The 23,169-nt window shown below is 43.5% G+C and overlaps 2 long non-coding RNA genes across 2 annotated transcripts in view; one reads left to right on the top strand and one right to left on the bottom strand.

Moving 5' to 3' along the window:
• Gm32008 overlaps nucleotides 1-5,347 on the top strand; it is a 60,558-nt gene extending 55,211 nt beyond the window's left edge. Inside the window, exon 8 of the long non-coding RNA XR_874420.3 lies at nucleotides 2,815-5,347. This is a non-coding gene — a long non-coding RNA (predicted gene, 32008). The remainder of the gene's footprint in view (nucleotides 1-2,814) is intronic.
• A 236-nt stretch (nucleotides 5,348-5,583) lies between these two features.
• Gm41110 lies at nucleotides 5,584-18,444 on the bottom strand. Its single transcript, XR_874421.2, has 4 exons — nucleotides 18,396-18,444; nucleotides 10,339-10,420; nucleotides 5,746-5,819; nucleotides 5,584-5,658 (listed from the first exon to the last, which is right to left on the bottom strand). It is a non-coding gene; the product is annotated as a predicted gene, 41110 (long non-coding RNA).
• Between the last annotated feature and the right edge of the window lie 4,725 nt (nucleotides 18,445-23,169).

Here is a 23,169-nt window from a genome sequence, read left to right on the forward strand (position 1 = left end):
TGCAGTGCAGCAGACGCCATTCCGACAAGCCCCCAGTAGGTCTGTTTTCAAGGGCAAGTTCACCATGCCAGTGGATGAGCAAGGTGTTGACTTTTCCTAGGGAGATACAAACAAGGGTCTTTTCACCCCCAGGCAGGGCACTGATGACAGACCAGAGAAACGAGGCCACACTAATTTGGCTCTGTGAACCAGTGAGTTTATTGGGATTACTTATAGACACATGAGTGACTCTAAGCAGCTGCATCTCCTGGAAAGCCATCCCAGCATGGGTGACAACTCAAAAAAAAAAAAAAAAAAAAAAAAGAAAAAGAAAAAGAGAAAGAAAAAGAAAAAGAAAAAGAAAAAGAAAAAGAAAAAGAAAAAGAAAAAGAAAAAGAAAAGCTACATTTCTGGAGCTGCCTGCTCAATCTGGAGAGAGCTCTTACATCCCCCTGGAGACAGCTCTTGGGATTTTCTGAGTTTCCTGAGCCTGCTCGGTTGTATGAGCTTCCACCTGCTTGCTCAGGAGGCAGAAAGGGGCTCCTACTCCTGAAGGAACAGTCACAAAGGTCAGACTGTCAGAGATGCAGAGATTACCCTCAACTGTTCCTCCAACTTCACACTTGAGGAAACGGAAGCTCAAGAAGGGTGGTTCAGCACCAGAGAATTTCCCAGTTCTATGGTGAGGGACGGCCACATGCTATTCTTCTATCACATTTTGGTCCCTCCCTCTCCCTGTGCCCCTCCCTCTCCTCTCCCCTCCCCATCCCTCCTTCTCTCTGAACCTTTGTGTGTGTGCTTGTGTGTGAATGCCCCTACTGTCCTATGTGGCACTTGTGTAGAGGTCAAAGGACAATCTACAGGGATGTTTTACATTTTCTACTTTGTTTCAGACAGGGTCTCTTGTTCTCTGCTAAGTACACCAGGCTAGATGGGATTCCAGCTTCCAAAGATTCTCCTTTCTGCCTCACATCTTGCCATATGAGAGCTGGGATTATTGATTTGTGCTCCTGCATCAGTGTTCTAGGGAGCCAACTTAGATCTTCACACTTTTGCAGCAAGTACTTTGCCCACCGAGTCATCTTCTCAGCACTCGAATGTACTACTAAGGCTTTGGCCTTGAGACTGGAGGGACTAGGGGAATGGAGCTGAAGGACATTTGGATGCTGGCCTCATTCTCTGGTCTATGATGAGAACAACCAACCATGTTTCCCCTTGTGTGAACACCTTGCATAGGAAGTGAGAGACTCCATGTTGTCTACTCCGTTGGGATCTGTTGTGCATTCATGTGAATATCATTCCATTCACATGTGGTTAATATATGGAATGATATATAGATACATATATATGTGTGTATGTAGATATATACCTCCACACATATATATCTGTGTGAGCACACACACACACACACACACACACACACACACACACACGCAAGCTGGCAAGATTTCCAGAAAGAGCAGACAGAGAGAGGGTCCTCGGGCTGCCTTCCTTGGAGTCCCTAGACCATCTTCAGGCCGATCCGTGTTGATATGAATAGTTCTTACTTATTTTTATTTTATGTGTCTGTGAACCCTTTGGAGCTGGATTTACAGGCTGTTGTGAGTTGCACAATGTGGGTGCTGAGAATCGAACTCAGGTCCTTGTGAAAAGCAGAAAGTGTTCTTAACCCCTGAGCAAGTTCTCTGTCCACTGGCTGATTGTTTTTATTTTTATCTTTTTTTTTTCAAATTAGAATGTAAAGGCATAGCCTTCATTATGATATTTTGTATATATGTGCCACCAGACTTTATTCTTACCTGTCTTCCACATTCCTCTCTGCTCTATTCATCTCCCCTTCCCACATCAATTCCCTGACATGAGTTTTAATTCTGTATGTCCCATCATGCACCATGTCCCACATTCTTCATCAAGATCCGGTCCATCACCTTATATAGAACTTTCAGCGAAGTGGAAAGCCATCGTGTGGCTACTAACACTTAAGTGATGCTTCAGAGGAAGGTGAGTGGGGTCCAGTGTCACCAGATAAAGGGGTAACCAGGCCTAGAGAGCAGCCCACCCCCGCCGGAGGGGAAGTTCATGGTAAATTTGAGAAGTGGCTGCTGTACCCAGACCCTTGGTGGGGAGGAGCCAGAGAGGCAGTGTGGGGACATACATATGGGGCAGGCTGGTCTTTATTTTCTGAGTTGGAAATGGGTCATGAATGAGAGACGGGATGATCTCAGGTATGGGCTAGGAAAATGGCCTCCAGGTGCCTGACTGTGCATGGAGGTTGGCATCTAACTGAACGAATGCACTGGTGGTTGGAAAGACAGCAGTGAACTCCTCTGCCAGGAGCTCCAGACTAAGGCTCAACTGCAATAGTACCCAGGTGGCAGGCATATGGGAAAGACACAAGGAGGGACTGACACAGCGTCCTGGGAGAGAGGTGTGAAAGACCAAGGATCGTGTTTGGCAGAGTAAGGGGCGACCTCAACATTCTCATCCAGCAGATGTGGCAGACGGGCATCTCAATCCTTCCCCAGCAGGTAGCCGCAGGCTGGTGGGGGCCGCAGCCAGCCATTGTTTAGCAGCTCAGCTGTCCTGGGAAGCTGCGGCCCAGAATATTAATACCTTTCCTCAGGTTTATCTCCACCCCATCTCCCTCATTTGAAATCCCTGCGATCAGAGAAGAAAGTTAGTTTAATCCTCTGGTTCCTATCAGCCTAATTACAGTTTCAATAGACAACGGGCAGGGCTCTCGATGAGACCGGAGGACACAGGAACACATTATGTTGGTGCTAATAAAGATCTGCCTTTGTTTTTATCATTTCATGTTGTTGCTTCTCATTTCAGCTGCCTGAATTCTTACTGCCTTCGAGTGTCTCATGGAGATCGCTTCCTCTTGCTGCCAGCCGGGACACAGTGGCAGACTTGCATAGGAAAATACCCAGCCTGGCTGCCTGCAGCTAACAAGCCAGCCGCCATTTAAATTTCAATCAGCCCCTCTGTTTGTGTGTGAGTTTCTTGGATGGATGAAATTAGCAATTTTGAAAAATTGATTAAAATTGCTGGTTTCACGAAGCCTCAAAACACCAAAATCAATCCTTTTTTTTTTTTAATTTCAAATTCTCATTGAATCAGTCACGTTTGCACTATGAGAAGCAGTGAGCGAGAAGCTGGCATAAGGAGGGGCCTAAGGTCTGGGTGGGCCAGGGACCAGTTGTTTGGGGTTTTTTGTTTTGTTGTTTTTAGTTTTGATTTGTTTGTTTGTCTCTTGAACAGTCAGCGTGACCTTCTGTGTTTGCATTGTTCTTCTCTCTCTTCCTCTCTTTCTTTCTTTCTCTCTCTCTCTGGAATAAAGGAGCTTGACTACATAAGGTGTTTCTAGAAGGCTCTTCTCCATGTATAACTGTGAGTTCTAAATCAAGTTTTAAAACATGGATGGCTCTTAGCAGGTGGAACCTGTGTTCAGATGAGGTTAGGAATATTAACAGTAGAGGCCATTGTGCTCCTACTTTAGTACTGAACCAAGCTGTTTGTTGTTTACAGCCGTTCTGTCCCGTCAGGAAGGGCTCTGAGAAAAATACACTGGCTTCCATTTTTAGCTGTAGAAATGGAAGCTTATATCCTCCCCCAATCCGGATGACTAGTGCCAGGTACAGAGCGTTCTGAGCCGCCCAGCAGAGGGCAATCTGAGGGCTTGCAGTGGCGCTGGGGTGTCTTATGTATGTGGTGTGTGTATATGACATCCTGACTCCAACAGTGGCAGTTGGTATGGAAGCATCCTGGGTCCTCTCTTCTCTGTGAACTCTGAGCTATAATCTTGCAAGCTGTGCAGAGCTGAGTGAGAGGAGGAAAGTCATCACAAAAGGCAGAGCTGGCTTATGCTCTCCATACCATAGAGACCTGCTCAAGAGCACACACCCTCGGTCCTGACTGGCCTACACTCAGTGAAACTGTCCTTAGTGGTTGGTGTAAGGAAAATGAAGACTGTCCTCTGCTGTGGGCAGCAGTACAATCCCCCTGCCTCTTCCGGCCTTTATGTGTCCCCAAGGAGAAGAACGAAGGCTGCCCATCTCCGAGAACAAGGCCGCCCTGCTCTTTCTCCTTCAGTCCCAGTGAGATGAGTGTCATAGTCACTTCTGTCTTTCACAGGCCCCTAAGGCACAGCTGCCAACAGCCCTTAATCACAAGAACCCCTACAGCTTCCTCTTTAAGAAGCAGAGGCCCAGATGGACCTTTGTGAACTGGAGCCAGTTCCAGAAGCCCTGGTCCTCTCAGCACACTGGAAGTACAAATTTGAGCAAGATCCCTGCCCTCCAGTGTGTGGCCAGATGGCCAGCGGGCTGCCGGAGGAAGCTGTGTTCACAGTTTTGTACAGGAGTCAGTAGGAAAGGGCAGAGGTGCCGTGGGTAAAGCACACCTCCCTGATCTGGAATTGAATGCCAGCTCCTTTACCCATATCTGTGGCCTTGGGAAGTCATGTAAGTCAGTCAGGCTTTGGTGTTCTCTATTGTCAGGTGAGGGTACCCATCTCCTCATTCAGGGCCAGAGCGTCTTGAGGTGTCCCCTGTGGTGTGTAAGCGGGTCCCCTGGTATACAGTGCTTAGAGCAGAAGCTTTAACAGCAATGGCTTCTGCCTTTAACAGAGGAAACACAGGACATCTTAGGCCACTTATGGCAGCACCTCAAATTGGGGACTCCATGCTGTGCACCTACGGGGAGCCTCTCAAATGGTCGAGAATAAACATAGCAATCCATTTTTTTTAAAGAAAGAAATTAAAAACACAATCTTCTATGTTTTCTTTAAAACTCATAGGCAAGAAAGTATGAGTCACTCTCATAGCCCCTGGGGCAGACAAGGTTTGAAGGGACATGTATGTCCCTGTCAACCCTAGAATGTGTCTACAGTACCGCACAGGCAGAGCACTGAGTTGGAGAGCCCATGGACCCTCATTTTGGTTGGCACTTTGTCTGCTAGGAATGAAACCCAATTCCCCCTTGTTCAAGCTTGAAGGAAGGATTTAACTCTCAAGACAGGGGCCGGGCATGGCTGGCCCCCGGTGCCAAGTGCCACCTCTGGCTTCCTTCTGCTCTGTTGACTTCATTCTCAGGCTGTCCCCACACAGAGGGCAGATGTGGCATTCTGCAGCTCCGGGTTCACTCCGATCAGATGAGCAATCCCGCCTCGATGGCTTTGGACAAGGCCTTGATTGGAGTCATTTCTGATTTCCTGAACAAGTCTCTACTGCCTGGGGAAGAGAGATTGACTGCTAAAGCTGATGTACTTGGCCACAGGCAGGGAGCAAGGTCAGGTATAGATGGCCCTCCAGGAAGAGGGGCCAGAGGTTAAGTGTAAAGTACAATGATCCAGCTCACAGGTTCTGAGGCTCTGTTCTGGAAGAACTGAAGGCATCTCCTCATCTCCCTTGACAATTTTTGCTTCCAAATCCCTTATTTTCTAGGTCAAATGCTTTGGATTGTTGGAAACAAGGTGATTGAAATAATAGGGCAAATTTGAATATTATCTTCATTTGTGGCCAGCCTCCCCAAAGTGAATGATGAGAAGAGATCTAGGGAAATGACATATTTACTTGGCAGTTGTCCCAGGAAGAGGGCCATTACCAGAGGAGGGGCCTTATGGCTGCGAGGCACAGCGAGAGAAGGCTGACTTCAAGAGAGCTAGCAAGTGGATCTCTGCCGGAGGAACATAGAATTCAGTCACACTGGGTTCTCTTGGTGACAGAAGAGGGTATATCCAGATGGACAAGCTAGAGGGCTTACCAGACAACTCTTGTTTCTCTTTGGTTGAAGATTCCTTTGGGGTTGAGGACCACTGCATCTGCTTTGCTCCTGCCCTGTAGACAAGAAGGGGTAATGGTACAGGGCTAGCTTTCACTCCTATAGAAAGGTATAAATGGTACAGGGCTAGCCTTTACTCCCATAGAACGGTAGTTGAGCGAGGGGAACACAGAGGTATGCAGGGGTGCTACACACTCAGCTGAAGCTGACTCAGCTGAAGTGGCTCAGGGGAGGCTAGACAGACATCAGCAGCCTCTGTTGCACAGAAAGACTGGACACCAGGGCCTATGGAGAGTCCGCTGAGCTCAACCCATAGCATCCACATAGAAAAGCTGGGTGCCATAGAACACATCTTTAATTCCAGCCCTGCTCACTGTTCACCCAATCTATCCAAATCAGTGAGCACCAGACTCAGTGAGAAACCCTGTCTCAAAATAGATAAATTGATAAATAGAGCAACTGAAAGACTCTGAATAAGACATTGGGCATTGTTTTCTGGCTTCCATGCGCACATGCATACGTACACACATGAACATGCACACTTACGCATCTGTGTATATACATAACACACACACACACACACACACACACACACACACACACACACACACACGCCTGGACGCTGAGTGTTAAGAAAATAGTCATGGTTTTTAGATACCTTAATGACACTGTGATTATAGGGGCTCGTGCATTTTAGAAATCCTTTCTGAAGAATTTGGGAGCAAAATGTCATAGTGTCTGCAATTTGCTTTAAAATATTTCAGGAAAAAAATGATATGAAGTCAGGAGCACAAAATGATAGAGATTGTTAAGTCTACATGACAGATATATGGGCGTTAATTATACCATTCTGCCTTTCAGTGGGTTTCAGAATGGTCGTAATACAAAGAGTAACCCAGGGAGAGGCTAGGCCCTGTTTGGTTTTGGTGGGTGGGAAGTGAGTGGTACTTTTCTTGGTCCTGAAGTTTATTTAGAACACCAACTGGGGCTTCTGTTGTGGCTTTGACCTTGAACTGAGGGTGTTATGTGACCTTCAGAAACTCACTAGTCCTCAGTGTCTGTCTATATATAATCTAGAGGGTTGCCCTGGGTTCTGCCACACTCCAAGTCCCTGAGAGTCACCAAACAGCCCACCTGAAGATCTTTATGTCTCCCACCTCCCGGTCCCAGGTGAAGGCACACAGGACCCTTATAAGAGGCCTTAAGAATGGCCTTCACCTCACTTTCTCTATGGCCAAATTCAACACATGGCTACCAAACACAGTGCAGAACTTTGTAAGCAGGTACGAGAGAGTTCTAGCCCACACTGGTACTGTGGTCTATTAGTGAGAATTCCAGGTACACAGAAAACAACTGTTTTTGTTGTGGTTGTTGTTCTTGCTGAGTCAGGTGTTCATAGTGCCCTGTTGGGTTAATCTTCTTAGTACTGTGGTTCAAGCCTTCTATATCCTTGTGGACTTGGAAAATTTTGCCATGTTTCCTTTATGGTTAACTTTGGGTCAGTGGTAGCAGCCAGGGTGGTTTACTTCCTGGAGATAGGAGTCTAGTCAGGAAGGCAAAGTGGCCTGCAAATGAATGTATGTCCTTATGGCGTTGAGAATTTTTTTAATTTAAAAATTTATTATTAAAAAATTGGAAATTAGAACCATCATACACTAAAGTTAGAAAGACCCAAAGTCTACATATCTGTAAACTTCCATAGATTCTGTCCATATGTTCTGAGGCTGCCATATGTTATCATTAAGGCTAATCCGTATCCCTACTTTGTAAAATTCTATTGAGATAATCAGATCATTTTACTGACAACTGAATATTAAACTAACTTTTTATCCCTAGAGAAACCACAGTGGGTCATGTTGTTTTATGCAGCCTGCATATTGTTATTTTGTCTTTGAAGTAGCTGGGAGCAAACCTACAGCCTTCTATGTGCTACACAAATACTCTACTTCCTAGTGATATCCCCAGACCTGCTTTTAGTTTTTATTTCAACACAAGGTCTCACTAACTTGCCCAAACTGGCCTTCAACTTACTGGTTGTTTTCCTACCCTCACCATGCTGGTTGCTTGGCCACCACGCCAGACTCTTTTTTGCATATTGTTGAATTGAGTTTGATCACATTTCCAGTGTTTTTGATACACGCTGGCCTGTAGGGCTTTTCTATATTATTTCTATTATATTTTGTTAACTATCCCTTTCTAAATTGGGATTAGGTAAGTACACTGATCAAAACAAAATGGAAAGGGTTTTCTCTTTACTCTCTGAAGAAGTTTAATAGGTCTAATATTGGTTTTGTTTTGCTTTCTACCTAATTTTTAAAAGCAGAATTTCCCAGTAAAGCTGTAGTAACTACGTAAGAAGGTTTATAACTATTGGCTTAGTAGATACAGGGCTATTCGTGCTTTCTATTTCTTCTGAAAGAGTTTTCGAAATCTTTGTATTTCAAGGAATTGGTGCATGTCTTCTGAGTTGTTGAACTTGTAGTATGAGATCTCTTACAATTGTATTATTAGCCTTCTCATTACTTCAAGTCCCCAGCATGTGATATCCTCTTTTGATCCTTGCTGTTGATAAGCTATGTTTCCTTTGCTCCTGGGTCCATCCAGTTAGATGCTTACTGCTCACCATTAGTCCTGCAGTTGGACCTTGTGGCCTCTTCCTTCTGGCTTCCTTGGGTTTATTTTACATTTTCCTCCTTGCCGTGAGTGAACATATAAATGCTGGGTTTGGGACTTCCTTCTTTGTAATTCAGAGTTGTCATGACTCATGACTACTTGCATTGGCTACTTTTCTATTGCTGTGATGAAACACCATGACCAAGGAACTTATCCAAGAAGAAAGGATTCATTTGGCTCACAGGTCCAGAGGAATAAGAGCCTAGGATGATGGAGTGGCAGCTGGTGTAGTAGCTGGGAGCCCACATCCTGAGCCACAAGCAAGAAGCAGAGAGAGAAAACTAGAAAGAGTGCCAAGTCTTTAAACACTCAAAACCTATCCTAGTGACATACTTCCTACAGCAAGGCTCTACAGCCTAAACTACATAAATAGTGCAACCAAATGCCAGAGATTGTAAACAGCAGTTATCATTAAAACCACCATGCTTACTCCTTATTACTACAGGTTCACTGAAGATTCAGAAATGTCATGTTTCATTTTTTATTCACTGAGTTGAACATATGTAAAGATTTCCTTTGTAATTCATTTTTGACTTGTGGATTATTTACACTTATTATATAAGGCTTATTATATATTATTGATATATATTATATATAATATTATTATATATTAAGACTCATTATTATAAATCAGTTATTTGTTCTCTAAGAATTTTGGCTTATGTACATATCTTACTGTTATGTATTTACAAATAAATTGCCAGGGAAAATATATGAAGTGACATAATTCTTTTAAGTATTTTGGTACCTTTTTTTGTTTTCTTTTATTTTGTTTTTGTTTGTTTGTGTTTGTTTTTAATGTCAGATGACATGTATGAAGCACCAGACTCTTCAATGATGTTCAAGTAAGCCAGCTTTCTGAGAAAAGTTGCTTGGCTTGTAACACCAGCCAATCTTTAGGGTGTAAATCCTTCAATCATGGTCAAACTAAACACAGTGCTGCTGAATGCAATGTTGGAAAATCAAGTACACAAATGTTGTGAGCTGGTGTGAGCCAGCTCCAGCCAATACTGAGAATAGGGCTGTTGGGTAAGACTAGGAGGCAGACTATAAAATGATAGATGTTTTGGTGTTGTTGGTTAGAGAGTCTATTTGGGAGGGTTTCTTGATGGTCTTCTTTAAATCTTCTGTGTTCTTAGAAAGACTTTTTATCAAGGTATTTGAGATTGTCAACACAGCCTTGCATTTCTCAACCTCTTTCAGTCTGCCAGAATTTTCTTTGCATATTCTGAAATTTCATTATGGGTTACATAAACATTTACAAATATTTTGTCATCCTGATAAACTGACCCTTTTCTCAGTGTGTTGTAATATTTTTTGTGTGAAATTCTATTCAACCTGATGTAAATATAATCAATAGAATTACATGTGAATATAATTAGTGTTTATATAGTTTATTTTATTCCATCTGACCTAGTTTCATTTCTGTTGCTATGATAAAATACCCAGGTAAAAAGCAACTTTAGAGGGAGAAAATTGCTTTAGCTCATAATTCCAGATTACAGTCCATCACTGCAGGGAAGTAAAGGCAGGAACCTGAAGCAGTTAGTCACAGCCAAAGTCAAGAGCAGAGAAAATCAAAGGCATGCATTTTTCTTATGCTCAGATTTTTTAATACTCAGCTTCTTCTCTCCACATATTCAATCCAGGATCTCCTGCCTAGGGAATAGTGTCGCCCATAGTAGACTTTGTCTTCACACATTAATTAATATGTAATCAAGAAGTTCCCCATAAAGATATCCATAGGCCAATGTATTCTAGACAGTCCCTCATTGAGATTCTTTTCCTAGGTAATTGTAGATTGAGTTATAGTAACATTTAAAACTATCAGATCTTAAATATCAACCCATCTATCTTCATATTTAAAATAAATATTTTTGTGACAGGTGTGGTTGTTCTCACCTTTGATCCCTTGACCTAGGAGGATGAGGTAGGAAGATTGTCATGAATCTGAGGCTCATCTGTGGTACAAGTAAGAGTCTTTCTGAAAACAACAAAACAAAATATATGTTTTATAGATAGCATGTAATTGGGTCTTACTTTTTTCCACCTTTTAAATTCAACATGCAACCAACTTTCATGTAATAATTAAAGTAATTATTTCCTTTAATTTCATTCAATTATTAATTATTTAAATAATAGTGTATTCAAATATATTATTTTGGTACTTATTTTCTATTTTGTATCTATTTGTTCTCTTTTTATTTTCTGTTTTCATATTAGTTGGATATTTTTAGGATTCTGTTTCATGTTCAGTATAAGCTAGGATTTTCTGTTTTCTGCTCTAGAATTTGTAATAGTGCATATTTACTTTCTCCTAGTCTAGTTCCCACTAATCTTGTGCTAGTTTCTATGCGACATAAAATTTTTACAAGAATACAGTTCCCTTCTCACTTCTTGTCCTCTATGGTATCATTGTCATGTATTCTCTCCTTTCTCTCTGTACACACACACACACACACACACACACACACACACTACTCTACTACTACTACACACACACACACACACACTGCTACTACTACTACATAAACTACTCTTTTAAGAAAATGAAACATTAAAACACTCAAAGTTTAAAAAAAAATCTAATTGAAAATCAAGCCCTTCTAGCACTATTGCTTTGATTTCCATCTACTTTCCTTCAACCAAAAAGATTTTATTTCATCAATAATACAACACAGGTTTCCTAGTGAAATGGGATTTCCAAGCTTTATCAATTTAATTTTTTTTGCCTTTGTTTTTGAAGGATATTTTCACTGGCTATAAAATTCCAGGTTGGTGGGCTTCCTACTCTCTTTACACATCAGTGATGCTGTTCCTTCATCATCTGGCTGGCATAGTAGAGAAGTGAGTCTTAGGATTTTCTTCAGTTACATCCCTGTTGTGATTAGTACCATTTTATGCACTTTAAGGATGCTTTGGCCTTATCATTGATTTTCATAAGCTTGATTAGGAAATGTAGGGATGTGATTTTTCTTTTTTTATTATCTTTCTTTGATGTATGTTGACATTTCAAGTATATCAATGTATTTTTTTAATCTAGAAAATTCATAGCTATTACATCTTCATTAGTTCCTATGTAACACTGTGATATAACAGCAAATATTCATTTTAGTTTCATCTATGGATCCTGAATCCCTTGTCATTTCCTAAGTGACTAGAGCAAGAAGACTCTTTTTCATTACAAAATAAATCTTGGACTTCTGCCTCAGTTCCTAAAACAGCTTCCGAGTAGTAATGGTTAAAGATACATCTTTCATAGCAAGCCTCGATCATGGCAGAATTTATATGAGTGAGATTTTTTTGAAAGTCCTTAACCACAGGATGAGAGCTGTTTACCAGAGGAGCCCACCATACAGTTAGAGAATCAGAACGTTCAACTCTATACTCTGACCTCCTAGGAGGAGATGAAGCTAACAGTTGAGCGATCAGCCATGGCTAATGATGTAATCACTCATGCTTACCACTAAAATCGACATAAATCCCTACAGCACGGGGTTTAGGAAGCGTCCAGTTGTGTTTAGTGTTAGTTACTTTGTTGTTGGGACAAAATACCTAAGAAACACAACTTGAAAGAGGAAATGTTTATATTGGCTCACAGCTGCTCATGGTGTCAGGGTACAGGCCATCATAATGGGAAAGGCATGGTGGCAGGAGTTTGAGGAAGCTGGTCACATGACATCTTAAGTCAGGAAGCAAAGAGAGATGAATGCTGCTGCCCAGCTCACATTCTTCTTTCAATGTAGTCAAGGCTCCAGCCAATGGGATTGATCATGCTACTCATGTTCATATGTCTCTTTCAAATTCAGTTAGACCTCCCTGGGAATGCCTTCACATACATGCCCAAGATCTGTGTTATGGGTGATTCTAGATCCAATCTATGGGTTATTCTAGAACCTTGATAATCAAGGTTAATCATCATTGATATGAAATAATGAGTTTGTAATTGGATCATGAGATCCTAACCCATTGCTAAAGTTTGTACTAGATGGACTATTGGAATAAGAAAGTAGCTAGAGATATATCTTTGATGGAATATCTTGCTTTGCCTCTCTTTTTCTCTCATTCTCTGTTTCTTGTTCTCCTTGGCTGCCATGAGATGATCATCTGTGATGGTTTGAATAGGTATGCCCCCTTAGATCCATGTGTTTGAATGCTTGGCCCTAGGGAGTGGCACTATTAGGAGGTGTGGCCTTGTTGGAGTGGGTGTGGCCTTGTTGGAGGAAGTAAGTCATTGTGGAGGTGGGTTTTAAGGTCTCCTATGCTCAAGTTATGCCCAGTATGGCACACAGTCTCCTGCTGACTATGCATCAAAATGTAGAAATCTTGGCTCCTCCAGCACCATGTCTGCCTGGATGCTGCCATGCTTCTTGTCATGATGACAATGGACTAAACCTCTGAAACTGTAAGCCAGCCCCAATTAAATGTTCTCTTTTTATAAGAGTTGCCTTGATCATAGTATCTCTTCACAACAACGGAAGCCTAATTAAGACACCAACTCTGCTGTCACACCCTTTCCCCATCACAGCTCTGTCTCACTACAGTCCTGTAGTGACAGGCCAACTAACTGATCATGAACTGAAAGCTCTGACACTGTGAGCTAAAATAAAACCTTCCTTGTTCAAATAATTTATGTCAGACAGTTTTGCCATGGCAACAAGCTCTGGCTGACACACTGGTAACTGACATCTGAAGTGGGGAAGGCAGTGTTGTGGACCAGAAGCGCTCCACCTGTGGAACATGGTGCTACCTTCAGGTAGATAGTGTCAGGGTTCAACCATAGGACACTCAATTGGTGTCCACTGGAGATGGGTTGTCAGTAAAGAGAAATCTCCTGTTTCTGGACAGAGAAATGTTCTATGTTGTATATGAGAGTGGAAAGAAAACAGCTTCCCTTTTCCTTCAGAATAAAGGCCCACTTGATGTTTTCCTACATGGCAGTGAGACTCCTTTAGTTGTTTGTCTTTAAGAAACTCTCTGCTTTTACTTGAATAGTCTCTTTTCAATTCTGCTTATGTTTTCTTTGTGCTGTGTCTAATCTGCTTTTAAGCTTGTCTAGGGTGTGTGTGTGTGTGTGTGTGTGTGTGTGTGTGTGTGTGTGTGTATGTTTCATTTTATATGTTGTAATTCTGGGCTCTATAAGCTCCAGCCACACTCCTAGTCTTTTCTCTCTTTGGGATGCTTATAGTTTTCCCAGACCTTAAAAATATTTATAATAGTTGTTTTAAAATCATTCTACGCTAATTCCATCCTCTCTGTGGTTTCTGAGTTTGGCTGTCTAGGTTTATTTGATTAAAATGCCTTGGGTTACATTTTCCTGTTTCTTTAAAATAATTTTTTTTGCATATTTCGATATCTTTCCTTGGGTGCCAGGCATTGAATGTGGTGTGGCTGAGTGTCTGGGTTTGTTTTTCCTTCAGAGACTCCACTGTGTTGTGTGCTGGCAGCCAACTGGTTTACCCTCAAGTGGCCTCTTGGTTTTGGATCTGGGTTTTAAATCTTTTTGGCTCTGAGGTAGCTTTTGCCTTTCTATAGCTTAGTTCTGCTACTGTGGGGTCTCTCAGAATGCCCACAGGGACCTACAGGGTCTAGCCACTCTTTCAGTGGGAAAGTGTCAAATATCTCTCAATACCTCTGAGCATCAGTGTTGGTTCAACTTCAGGTTCCCTGATAGTCATGTTCTTTCTGGAAGCTATTTTCTCCTTGGTATAATGGGTCCTGCTAGTGGTGAATATCTCCCTGTACATGTGCAGCTTCATCTTTAAATAAAGACTTAGGGTCCTGATGCAGGGTTAGGCTCCTGATGCAAGCTTTGGGCCCTGATGCAGGCTTTGGGTCCTGCTTTCTCAGCACAGCATATTTTTCATTGGTTCCTGGTCTCATACATCCCAGCAGTTTGCTCCTTTTACCATGTGGGTTCTAGAGATTGAACACATGCCACTGGTTTTGGTGGCAAGTGCCTTTACCCACTGAGCCAGCTCATCATGCAGACAAAGGGAAGTTAGGAAGGATCACAGGTGGAATAAGTCAGTCAACTTTATGGAGAGAGGCTCTCTCTGATGACCCAGGAAAACCCAAAGTAATAGAAATGATATTTAATCGTGGCACAGGACAACAGTAGGGAATATTGCAGGTATGGCAGTGTGACCAGAGCGTGGTTGGGCTCCACTGACTTAGGGGATAAGAAAGGGGAAATATGATCCAATCCAAACAGAATCTGGGATGGGACAGACAAGGAAATAAACGCTCCTCTAATTTCTGGAAGAAATGCAACCCCGCTGACATGCTTCATTTCAGCCCACTGAGACTTACTGTGGACAGTTAACCTCCAGTCTATATGATAACACACTATGTCTGAGTGTGGCAGTAGTAAGAAGCCAAAACAAACTGGACAGCTGTTTGGGTCCCAGCTTGTGACATGTCTGGAAGGAGATAACCGTCGGTGTGCTTTTGAAAACACGTCCAATATCAGATGTCATTGATCAAAGCGGAAGCACTGAGAATTTAGAAAAATTCCTGGGTGTTCTAACGTGTACCCAAGGTTGGAAACCGCTGAGCCCATCTTGTTCTTCTAAGTTACAGCTGTGGGGCTTGGGGTGTAGCTCAGGGCCAAGGTGCTTTTCTAGTATGTGCAAGGTCCTTGGTTCAATACACAGTACAGGAAAAAAAGGAGGAGAGAGAGAGAGAGAGAGAGAGAGAGAGAGAGAGAGAGAGAGAGAGTCTAAACAAGTTGTAGCAGAGGTTATCATGGTGAAGGATGTGTAGAGGCAAGTTCAGGTGACTTGACACATTCTAAAGCCTATCAAAGCTTGGACTTGACTCTGTGTGTATTTTCACGGGAGGTAGTCTCTTGGCACCAAGTTGTTTACAGATGTGACAGGTCTGCAGAAGACTGAGACACAAACTACATAGCCTTGAAACATAGTAACTAAAGCCAGCTATTAACTATACAAAACGGATCCCTGTACTCCCCCACATGGCTTCAATCAACCTTATTTCGAGAAGTGCCACTTATTGACCAGGGTGAAGCATTGATTGGTTTTGATCATAAGGATAGGGATTCTGATAGCTCACAGACTCTCACCAATAGCTCTCAGCACTCCCGAGATTCCCAAGGAGCATCCTGCTAATGTCAGTATCAATTCACATCTGGTCTAACCTTGGCAAGGCTGGCTCCTTGCTGGCTTTCAACCTGCTCAGTCACTTTTTAAAGTTGTGCTTCCCAGAATCAGAAAACTTTGCCTAAATTTTGATATCAGAAGCATCATAGAACATACCAATTTATACTAAAAATTTCGGACTTTGGGGATTTTTTAGTTAGAAGTCATTTGAAGATATCCTTTTTCCTCTTTTCCTTCCCCCTGTGTTTTCTTTCCCATCCCTTTTCCATCTCTTCTAAGTAAACCTTACAGCAACCGCCCCTGAGCAGGGAGGTCCCTGCCTGCAAAGCAGGTGCTGGTTAATATGGGTCAGTTCTTCCCCTGGGCTCTTCCCTGTCTTGGGATGGTTATTATTTCACAGCCCCTCTATGATCCTTGCTATCCTGTTGGGATTCCATCCTTTCGTGGGCTGAATGCCCTTCCCACTCCTCCGTGCCTTTGTATGGGCCTTTAGTCATTTGTCTTTGAGAACCAAGCCCAGCACTTCAGGATACTGAGGGGCAGATGAAGAGAATAGATAAAGGCACAGATCAATCCTTATAGAGTGAGTGGAGTTGTCCTATGTGCTTGACCAAAGAAAAGCAGCAAGTACCTTCATTTATACCAGGGGCACAGAGAGACTAAGATTAAAAGTCTAGAACCTTATTTTTACCCATTATTTAGGACCAACTCTGCACCTGCAGAGATAATGTGGTCTCTTAAGGTGCCTCGTGTTTTCAGACTTTGGATGCTAACCTGACCCCAGGGTGAAGATGGCATCTGCTAGTTTTTGTTTGTTTGTTTGTTTGTTTGTTTGTTTTTAAAGATTACCACAGTGGTGTCTTGTTTTCTAAAAGCCATTTACAGTAACAAATCTGTTAGGAGAGATACCCTGAAGTCATCCAGATCTCCCATTTCACCACTAACTTTTACCCTCTAGTCTTAAGCTTACAGAACACCATGTCTGCAATACTCATCACCTTGCCCTCACGGTGGCAACTTTGGAACTTCCTTGTATCAGCTGCTATTCTTCTCAAGGGATGAGCTGCCCTCTTCACTCCCTGATTCATTCCTAACCATGACCTTCCATCCTAGGAGTCACACTTTGATACTCTCAGTATGTATTTTGTTGCTGAAAGTGTAACAGCAGTGGCTCTAGGTGCTTCCTCTAGCCTTCCTCCAGCGAGACAGCAGTGACCCAATTGGTTGAAACCTGGAGCCTAGGGCACATAGTAGGTAGTCATTGGTGGCAGGAACTGCTTCTAAACAGCAAGGACCAGGGTGCAGGCAGGGGTGAGTGAGGAAAGTGGAAACAAGAGAAGCTATGTTGCCCCCTGTCTTCTACATACACACACACACACACACACACACACACACACACAGAGAGAGAGAGAGAGAGAGAGAGAGAGAGAGAGAGAAACAGAGACAGACAGAGACAGACAGACAGACAGACACAGAGAGAAACAGAGAAACAGCGTCTGCTTCTCTAAGACCCACACAAGTCTGAAATTCCTCTGCCCTGCCCTACAGCTAAGGAAATTGTGCCTATAGAAGGAAAGGGTTTGGTGGACGCTGCAGAACAGAATGAGCATCCGAAAAAGCAAGAAGCAACCTGGGCAAAAGCCTTGTTCCTGATTCCTCAGCTTAGTACCCATGCTATCCCAAAGGTAGGATGCTGGGTTCCAAGATCAGGCCAGCCAGGGCCCATGGACGAGACAGGAGACTGAGGCAGTATCTCCAGGAAATCCATTGTGTGCATCTTCCAGCCCATCTGAAAAGTGGCCGCCCTACACTAAAATCCCAGCCTGGCACAGTGGGGACATCCAGTCTTCTTCTGACACAGTAGGCAGAACATGAGGTGACAGGCCTATAAGACAAGAGCCTGTACTTTGTCCAACATCTGAACTCTTTCATTCCTGGCTGTCTGTACAAAAACTAGGCCTGTACTGTATATAGCTAGCTTGGCAGAGAATCATTTCATTTTTTAAATCCTGGAAGCATTGGGGTGGGGGTTGGATGGACAGACAGAGACTATGAAGTCTAGCTAGCTCTTTTTAGCCTACAAGGGATGTTATTTTCTAACCCATATATATGCTGTTTGAGTCAGAGTAAGGGTAGGGTCTCCACAGACTCAGTGTATACCACTGAAAATACCAAGCAAGAACACATGTGACACAGCTACTCTACAGAGCACCACTGCACAGCAAGCCTGCCTCCAATATGCTCAGAGTGTTCACACTCACCCACAGCTGGGCAGAATCAACCCACACAAGGCCCTTGTAATAAAGCGCCGGACCACTCATGTCACGTATTGGATACCTTACCCCCCACCAAACGCTGGCAGCCCAGTTCCATGCAGTGCAGGTCATTTTCCACTGTGATCATGTAATTGGCTAATGGACTGTCACTCCCCAAATATCACCAGCCTGGATCTCATTTCACAGTCTGCCTCTGTTCCCCCAGGGCATGCGACTTTCACACCATGGTAAAACTGAAAAATCCTAAGTGACCATCCTACCTTGGGGAACCATCTGCGTGGCTCTATGTGTTTCATCTTTGCAGGTGTCTTGAGCCACAGTCATAGATGCTGTGACTAGGTCTGGGTCAGGGGCTGGAAGAAAAGACACTTTTCCCTCCTGAGCCCTGGCTATTCCCTGCTGTCACTCAGCCTCAGTTGTGGGTTCTCATGTCAGTATCTCTGCCCAATTTTCTGTGACTTCATGGGTCATGGACAGCAAGACCTGCCCAGTAGCTAGGCAGAGTAGTATGTGGGTGCCAGCACTCACACGTGCACCTGCATACATCTGCACAGAGGCTGACCTGCAGCGTGGAGTCAGCCAGGGTGCTTGGCTGGATCTTACTCTTGTCTGGCTATGGCTTCGTAGATCCTTTCCTGACAGGTCTAGAGAGGCCAAGGCACACAGATGGCCATCTGCCTGTCACTCTCCACACACTCCAGGGTAGCTCCCAGCTGTTCCTCTCCCACTTCTTTCTGTTTCAGTGGCTCCATGGACTCTGCAAAGGAATGACAGCAAGCCAGAAAGGCATTGTGGGTGGGACACTGGAGAACATAGAACATGAAGCTGGTTACCTCATCCTTAATCAAGAATTGATTTAAGAAAACTCATGTCTGTGTGTCTCAGTGCTGAGGACTTCAGGATGGGGCCAAGAATAGAGGGCTGGATCCATCTCCTAGTGGGAGAATTCCATGCATGGGTCAACCTCCAGGGTTCAGCAACTTCTGTTCCCAGGAGCCAGACAGGGACAAAGCTCAATCTATACATCTATAAATTCACCCATCCATGCATCCATAAATTCATGCATGCATGCATCTGTCTGTCCATCCATCCAGTCCACAAACTTTATTGGCATTTATGGCATGCTAGAATTTATAAGGCCTAGCAAGGATATTAAGATGGATAAGAGTCATTTGCGTTGATTGATACCAACTTACGTCTCCAGTTTCAAAGCTGACAGCTGGAGAGGATGAGGGCAGTTCCTTTGAGCATGCTGTAGTGACCCCATCCCCTATGGGGTTTCTGGGGAAGGTGAGAACTAGTACACAGATAGGCTGGAGCAGGGCTCCAGATCTGGTGCCTACTTCCTTTGTGCCTTGGTAGAGTTGCCTAATTTAGTAAACTCGATATATTGAGGATGAGTATGTCCTTGTTTAGTGTTGGCAATATTCTTATATAAACAAAATAGATTGAAAGAGAAATGATGGAACAGAAAGGGTTAAATGGAGTGGAGATTGGGATAGCAGGGTAGAGGAAAGAGCATGGTTAGGAACAAGAACAAAAAAACTTTTAGAAAAATCCATATGGAAAACTACTACTGTAAAAGCTTCCTAAAATGTATATATATACATACAATGTACATATACAAAAGGAGTTTAAATGGAGTTACACTGGGGGGTGGGAGGGAGGTTGCAATAGCTCTCCCAGATATGGTAATCTATCAAAAATAAAAAGCCCAGTGCCAGGTATAGGCTACCTCTTTTTGAGTTGTTGGTCAGTGAGGTGTCATAGAACATCCAAATATCATAGGCTATTGCCACTGCTCTTGGTTACCCTCCAGAGTTTGATTGTAAGACTGTTGCTTTAAGACATCACACACTTAAGTCAAAAGATATGGAGAAAGCAAAATGGTATGACCTAGAAACTTCTTCCCTACTGCATAGCTTTCATAGTACTAGAAGATTCTATGCATTACAGAGAAGTATAATCAATAATCTTACCTAGCTGGAGTTGTATGAGACACAGTGATGACTGGTCTGGTAAGACTGGCCTCCTGGTACAATAGTGGCCCAAACACTATGGAAGAAACCAACCACTCTCTGATTGGATTCAAGTCCTACTCCACACATCTAGAAACTACAAAAAACAAAACAAAACAAAAAAATGTTGCTTCTTACTGGCTTGTGTACCCTGGCTTGCTCAGTTATCTTTCTTATATAAGCCGGGCTATTCTGCCAAGGGATAGCACCGCCTATAATAGGTTGGGCCCTCCCAGAACCCTCATCAATTAAGAAAATACCCCATAGACATGTCTACAGGACAATATGGTGGAGGCAGTTCTTTAACTGGGATTCTCTCTTCCCAGGTATGTCTAGGTTTATATCAAGCGGACAAAAACTAACTATGACCCCTGGTACCATTAACTGGGCCAAAAACACTGGCTACCTAGGTCATAGGCCCTAAGGGAAAACCTAGTGCTATTGTTTTGATAAATGGACATAGTAATAAACAGGCCCCTAAGTTATTATATTCATATCCATAGATTAGTATATTTCCCAATCTTCACAAGAGAGGTTGTTGTTTTTTTTTTTTTATAGTAGAGAGCAATTAATACAGAGACCCACACTGGTTGATGTGCAGTGAAAAAGGGACAGTAGAGTGCTCATCTCTAAATGAGACGTCTGTATCAGACCCTTCGCCCCAAGACTCAGGGATCATCTAAAAAAGGGGGATGGAAAATGTTAAAAACCAGAAAGACTACATGTCTTCAGTAAAACAGTATGTGTTTGACGTGGCAACACCATGCACATATAAACTCCCAGCAGCCAGGACTGCATGCCTATGACCTGCACAAGATCAAATCAGCCAAAATCCCAGCATCGATCAAAGACAGACTCATGAAGTCACTCTCCTACCTGAAGTGCTTTGGCAACTGATGTTTCACTGAAGGGAGGGAGAGTCTGTTTTCCTTAGAGATGAGGTTCCTAAGATGCTAACCATGCTCTGGTAGACGGACCTACACTCATACACACACAGGCAGCACTAAGTGAACTCAGGGTGTTTAAAGAAAAAGAAAAGGAACATATAAATGAGAGGGAACAGGTGGGTAGGGTACACACAGGAGGGGAGGGAAGAATGGGGGTGTGATAGGAGATAGATGTGCAAAATTCCCAATCAATAACAGCAAACACAAAGTCAAAAATGTCAACAAATAAATAATCTTAAGAAACAAATAACCGAAAACATGGGGCTGGTGAGATGACTCAGTAGTTAAGAGCCATTTGCTGCTCTTCCAGGGGGATCCTGAGTTCAATTCCCAGCAACCACATGGTGACTCACAACCATCTACTATGGGATCTAATGCCTTCTTCTGTCATGGAGGCATACATGCAAATAGAGCACTCATATAAATAAATAAGTAAATAAATCTTTAAAAACAAACTAAAAGTTTGTTTCCCTGAAATCAGAACCACACTAGATTCATGAGAGCCACATGGCCTTCTTCAGCCCCAGACACATGGGTGACAGATCCTCTCTCAGCTACCCAGGGCCATGAAAGCCAGAAATAGAGGAGGGGCTGGAAATTGGGAACCTTCCTTTCATTGTGGGCATATCTGTCTGCTTCATGCTAATCCCCAGCCGATTGGGCAGCCATGAACCTCCAGTGTCTGTGAAGAAGAGCTGTTGATCAAGGATCCAGACCTGCTTTTCTGGGAGCCCCAGATCCTCCCTTCCTTACAGAACAGCCCAGTCTAGGCCAACCATTTCTTGTTGTAGTGGTTTGAATAAAAATGTCCCCCACAAGTCCTTAGGGAGTAGTGCTATTAGGAGGTGCTACACCTTGTTTGAGTAGGTATGACTTTGTTGGAGTACGTAACTGTCAGGAGGGCTTTGAGGTCTAAACTGCTTAAGCTAGGACTAGTGTAGTATTCACTTCTTGCCATCTTCCAATACAGATGTAGAACTCTCCGCTCCTTCTCCAGCACCATGTCTGCCTGCATGCCACCGTGCTTTCCACCATGACGATAATGAACGAAACCTCTGGAACTGTAAGCCAGCCCCAACTAAATGAAATTTTTCTTTATAAGAGTTGCCATAGTCATGCTATCTCTTCACAGCTACAAAACCCTAAGACACTTACCATTGCATGAAGAACCAAAAGAGAAAGGCCAAGCATCACCAGGGCCCCTTTCACAGAGGTCTCCAATGCCTTGCCTGCTTTAGTTCTTCTCTCCTTACTCTATTGGAACCTAGACAGGACCACGGTGAAGGGGTGTGCGTGCGTGCGTGTGTGTGTGTGTGTGTGTGTGTGTGTGTGTGTGTGTTGGGGGGGGGGTCAGCAGGAGAAGAGCTGTGCACCTGTGTTGGTGCAAAGGCATATCAGTACCAATTTCCTTTCCTGTGCTCTTTGGTGGACCTGGTTTCTTGGCATGCATAGTGTAGCATGAGTGGAGGAGGATTGTCCTCAGAATCCCCCCAAAACCCTGTCCAAAATGGTCTCAGGGAAGGTAGGAGTCCAAAGGTTAGTGGTGTGTTCTCAGAAATGCATCTAGGGTGGGATGTCACTGGTCACTTAGAGCATAGAGTATTTCGTATACTAACAGTCTGATTAGCCACAGGGAGGGACAGGGGATATCATGAAGCAGGAATCCACACTAACCAGAGGTACATCGAGAGAGAGGCCCAGCTGAAGGAAATGAAAATACGGTCTTCCAATGGGAATTTCTCAAGCTTCCTGAGTGTGCCTCTCGGATCTCAGATACTAATATGTTGACAAAAACAAACAAACAAAAATGGAAGAGCAGGCATCCTCCAGGGTCTGACATAAATCGCAGTGAGGTCCCTGCCTGCTTTGGTTTGTTAAGAAAAAAATGTGGCTAACAATATACTTTAAGAAAAAAAGTCCCCACAGTCCGGATGCCTGTCACCTATTGTTCCTCTGGAAAATGTCTCCTCTTTTAAGCATCTGTGTGTTGGTGATAGTTAAGAGGAGGAAAGAGCTCAGGCAAGCTTCCTTTATTTATTTATGTCCCTGTGGCTGAATTCTGATGAAACACAGCATCTGGCTTCTTGGAAAGATGGCTGGGTGGAGAACTGAGGCCCCAGCTACTCACAGAGAGGGCACAGATTGGGTCTCAGAATACATTATGGTTCTGACTTCCCTGAAGTGGGTGCTACAGAGACACTTCTCACTGTACCCTGGGGGTGTTCTCCTCATGATATTCAGGTCAGCCCCAACTCCCTGTCTCCCTTGGCCAGACTATGTGTAGAGCTGGGTATCAGGGCAGAGAAACTTGCTCACTCTGGTGGTGACTGGGGGACACACTAATGTTAACTCAAAAGGCAAGGTGGTAGCC

Source organism: Mus musculus, chromosome 14, assembly GCF_000001635.26.
Source record: "Mus musculus strain C57BL/6J chromosome 14, GRCm38.p6 C57BL/6J".
Taxonomy (NCBI): domain Eukaryota; kingdom Metazoa; phylum Chordata; class Mammalia; order Rodentia; family Muridae; genus Mus; species Mus musculus.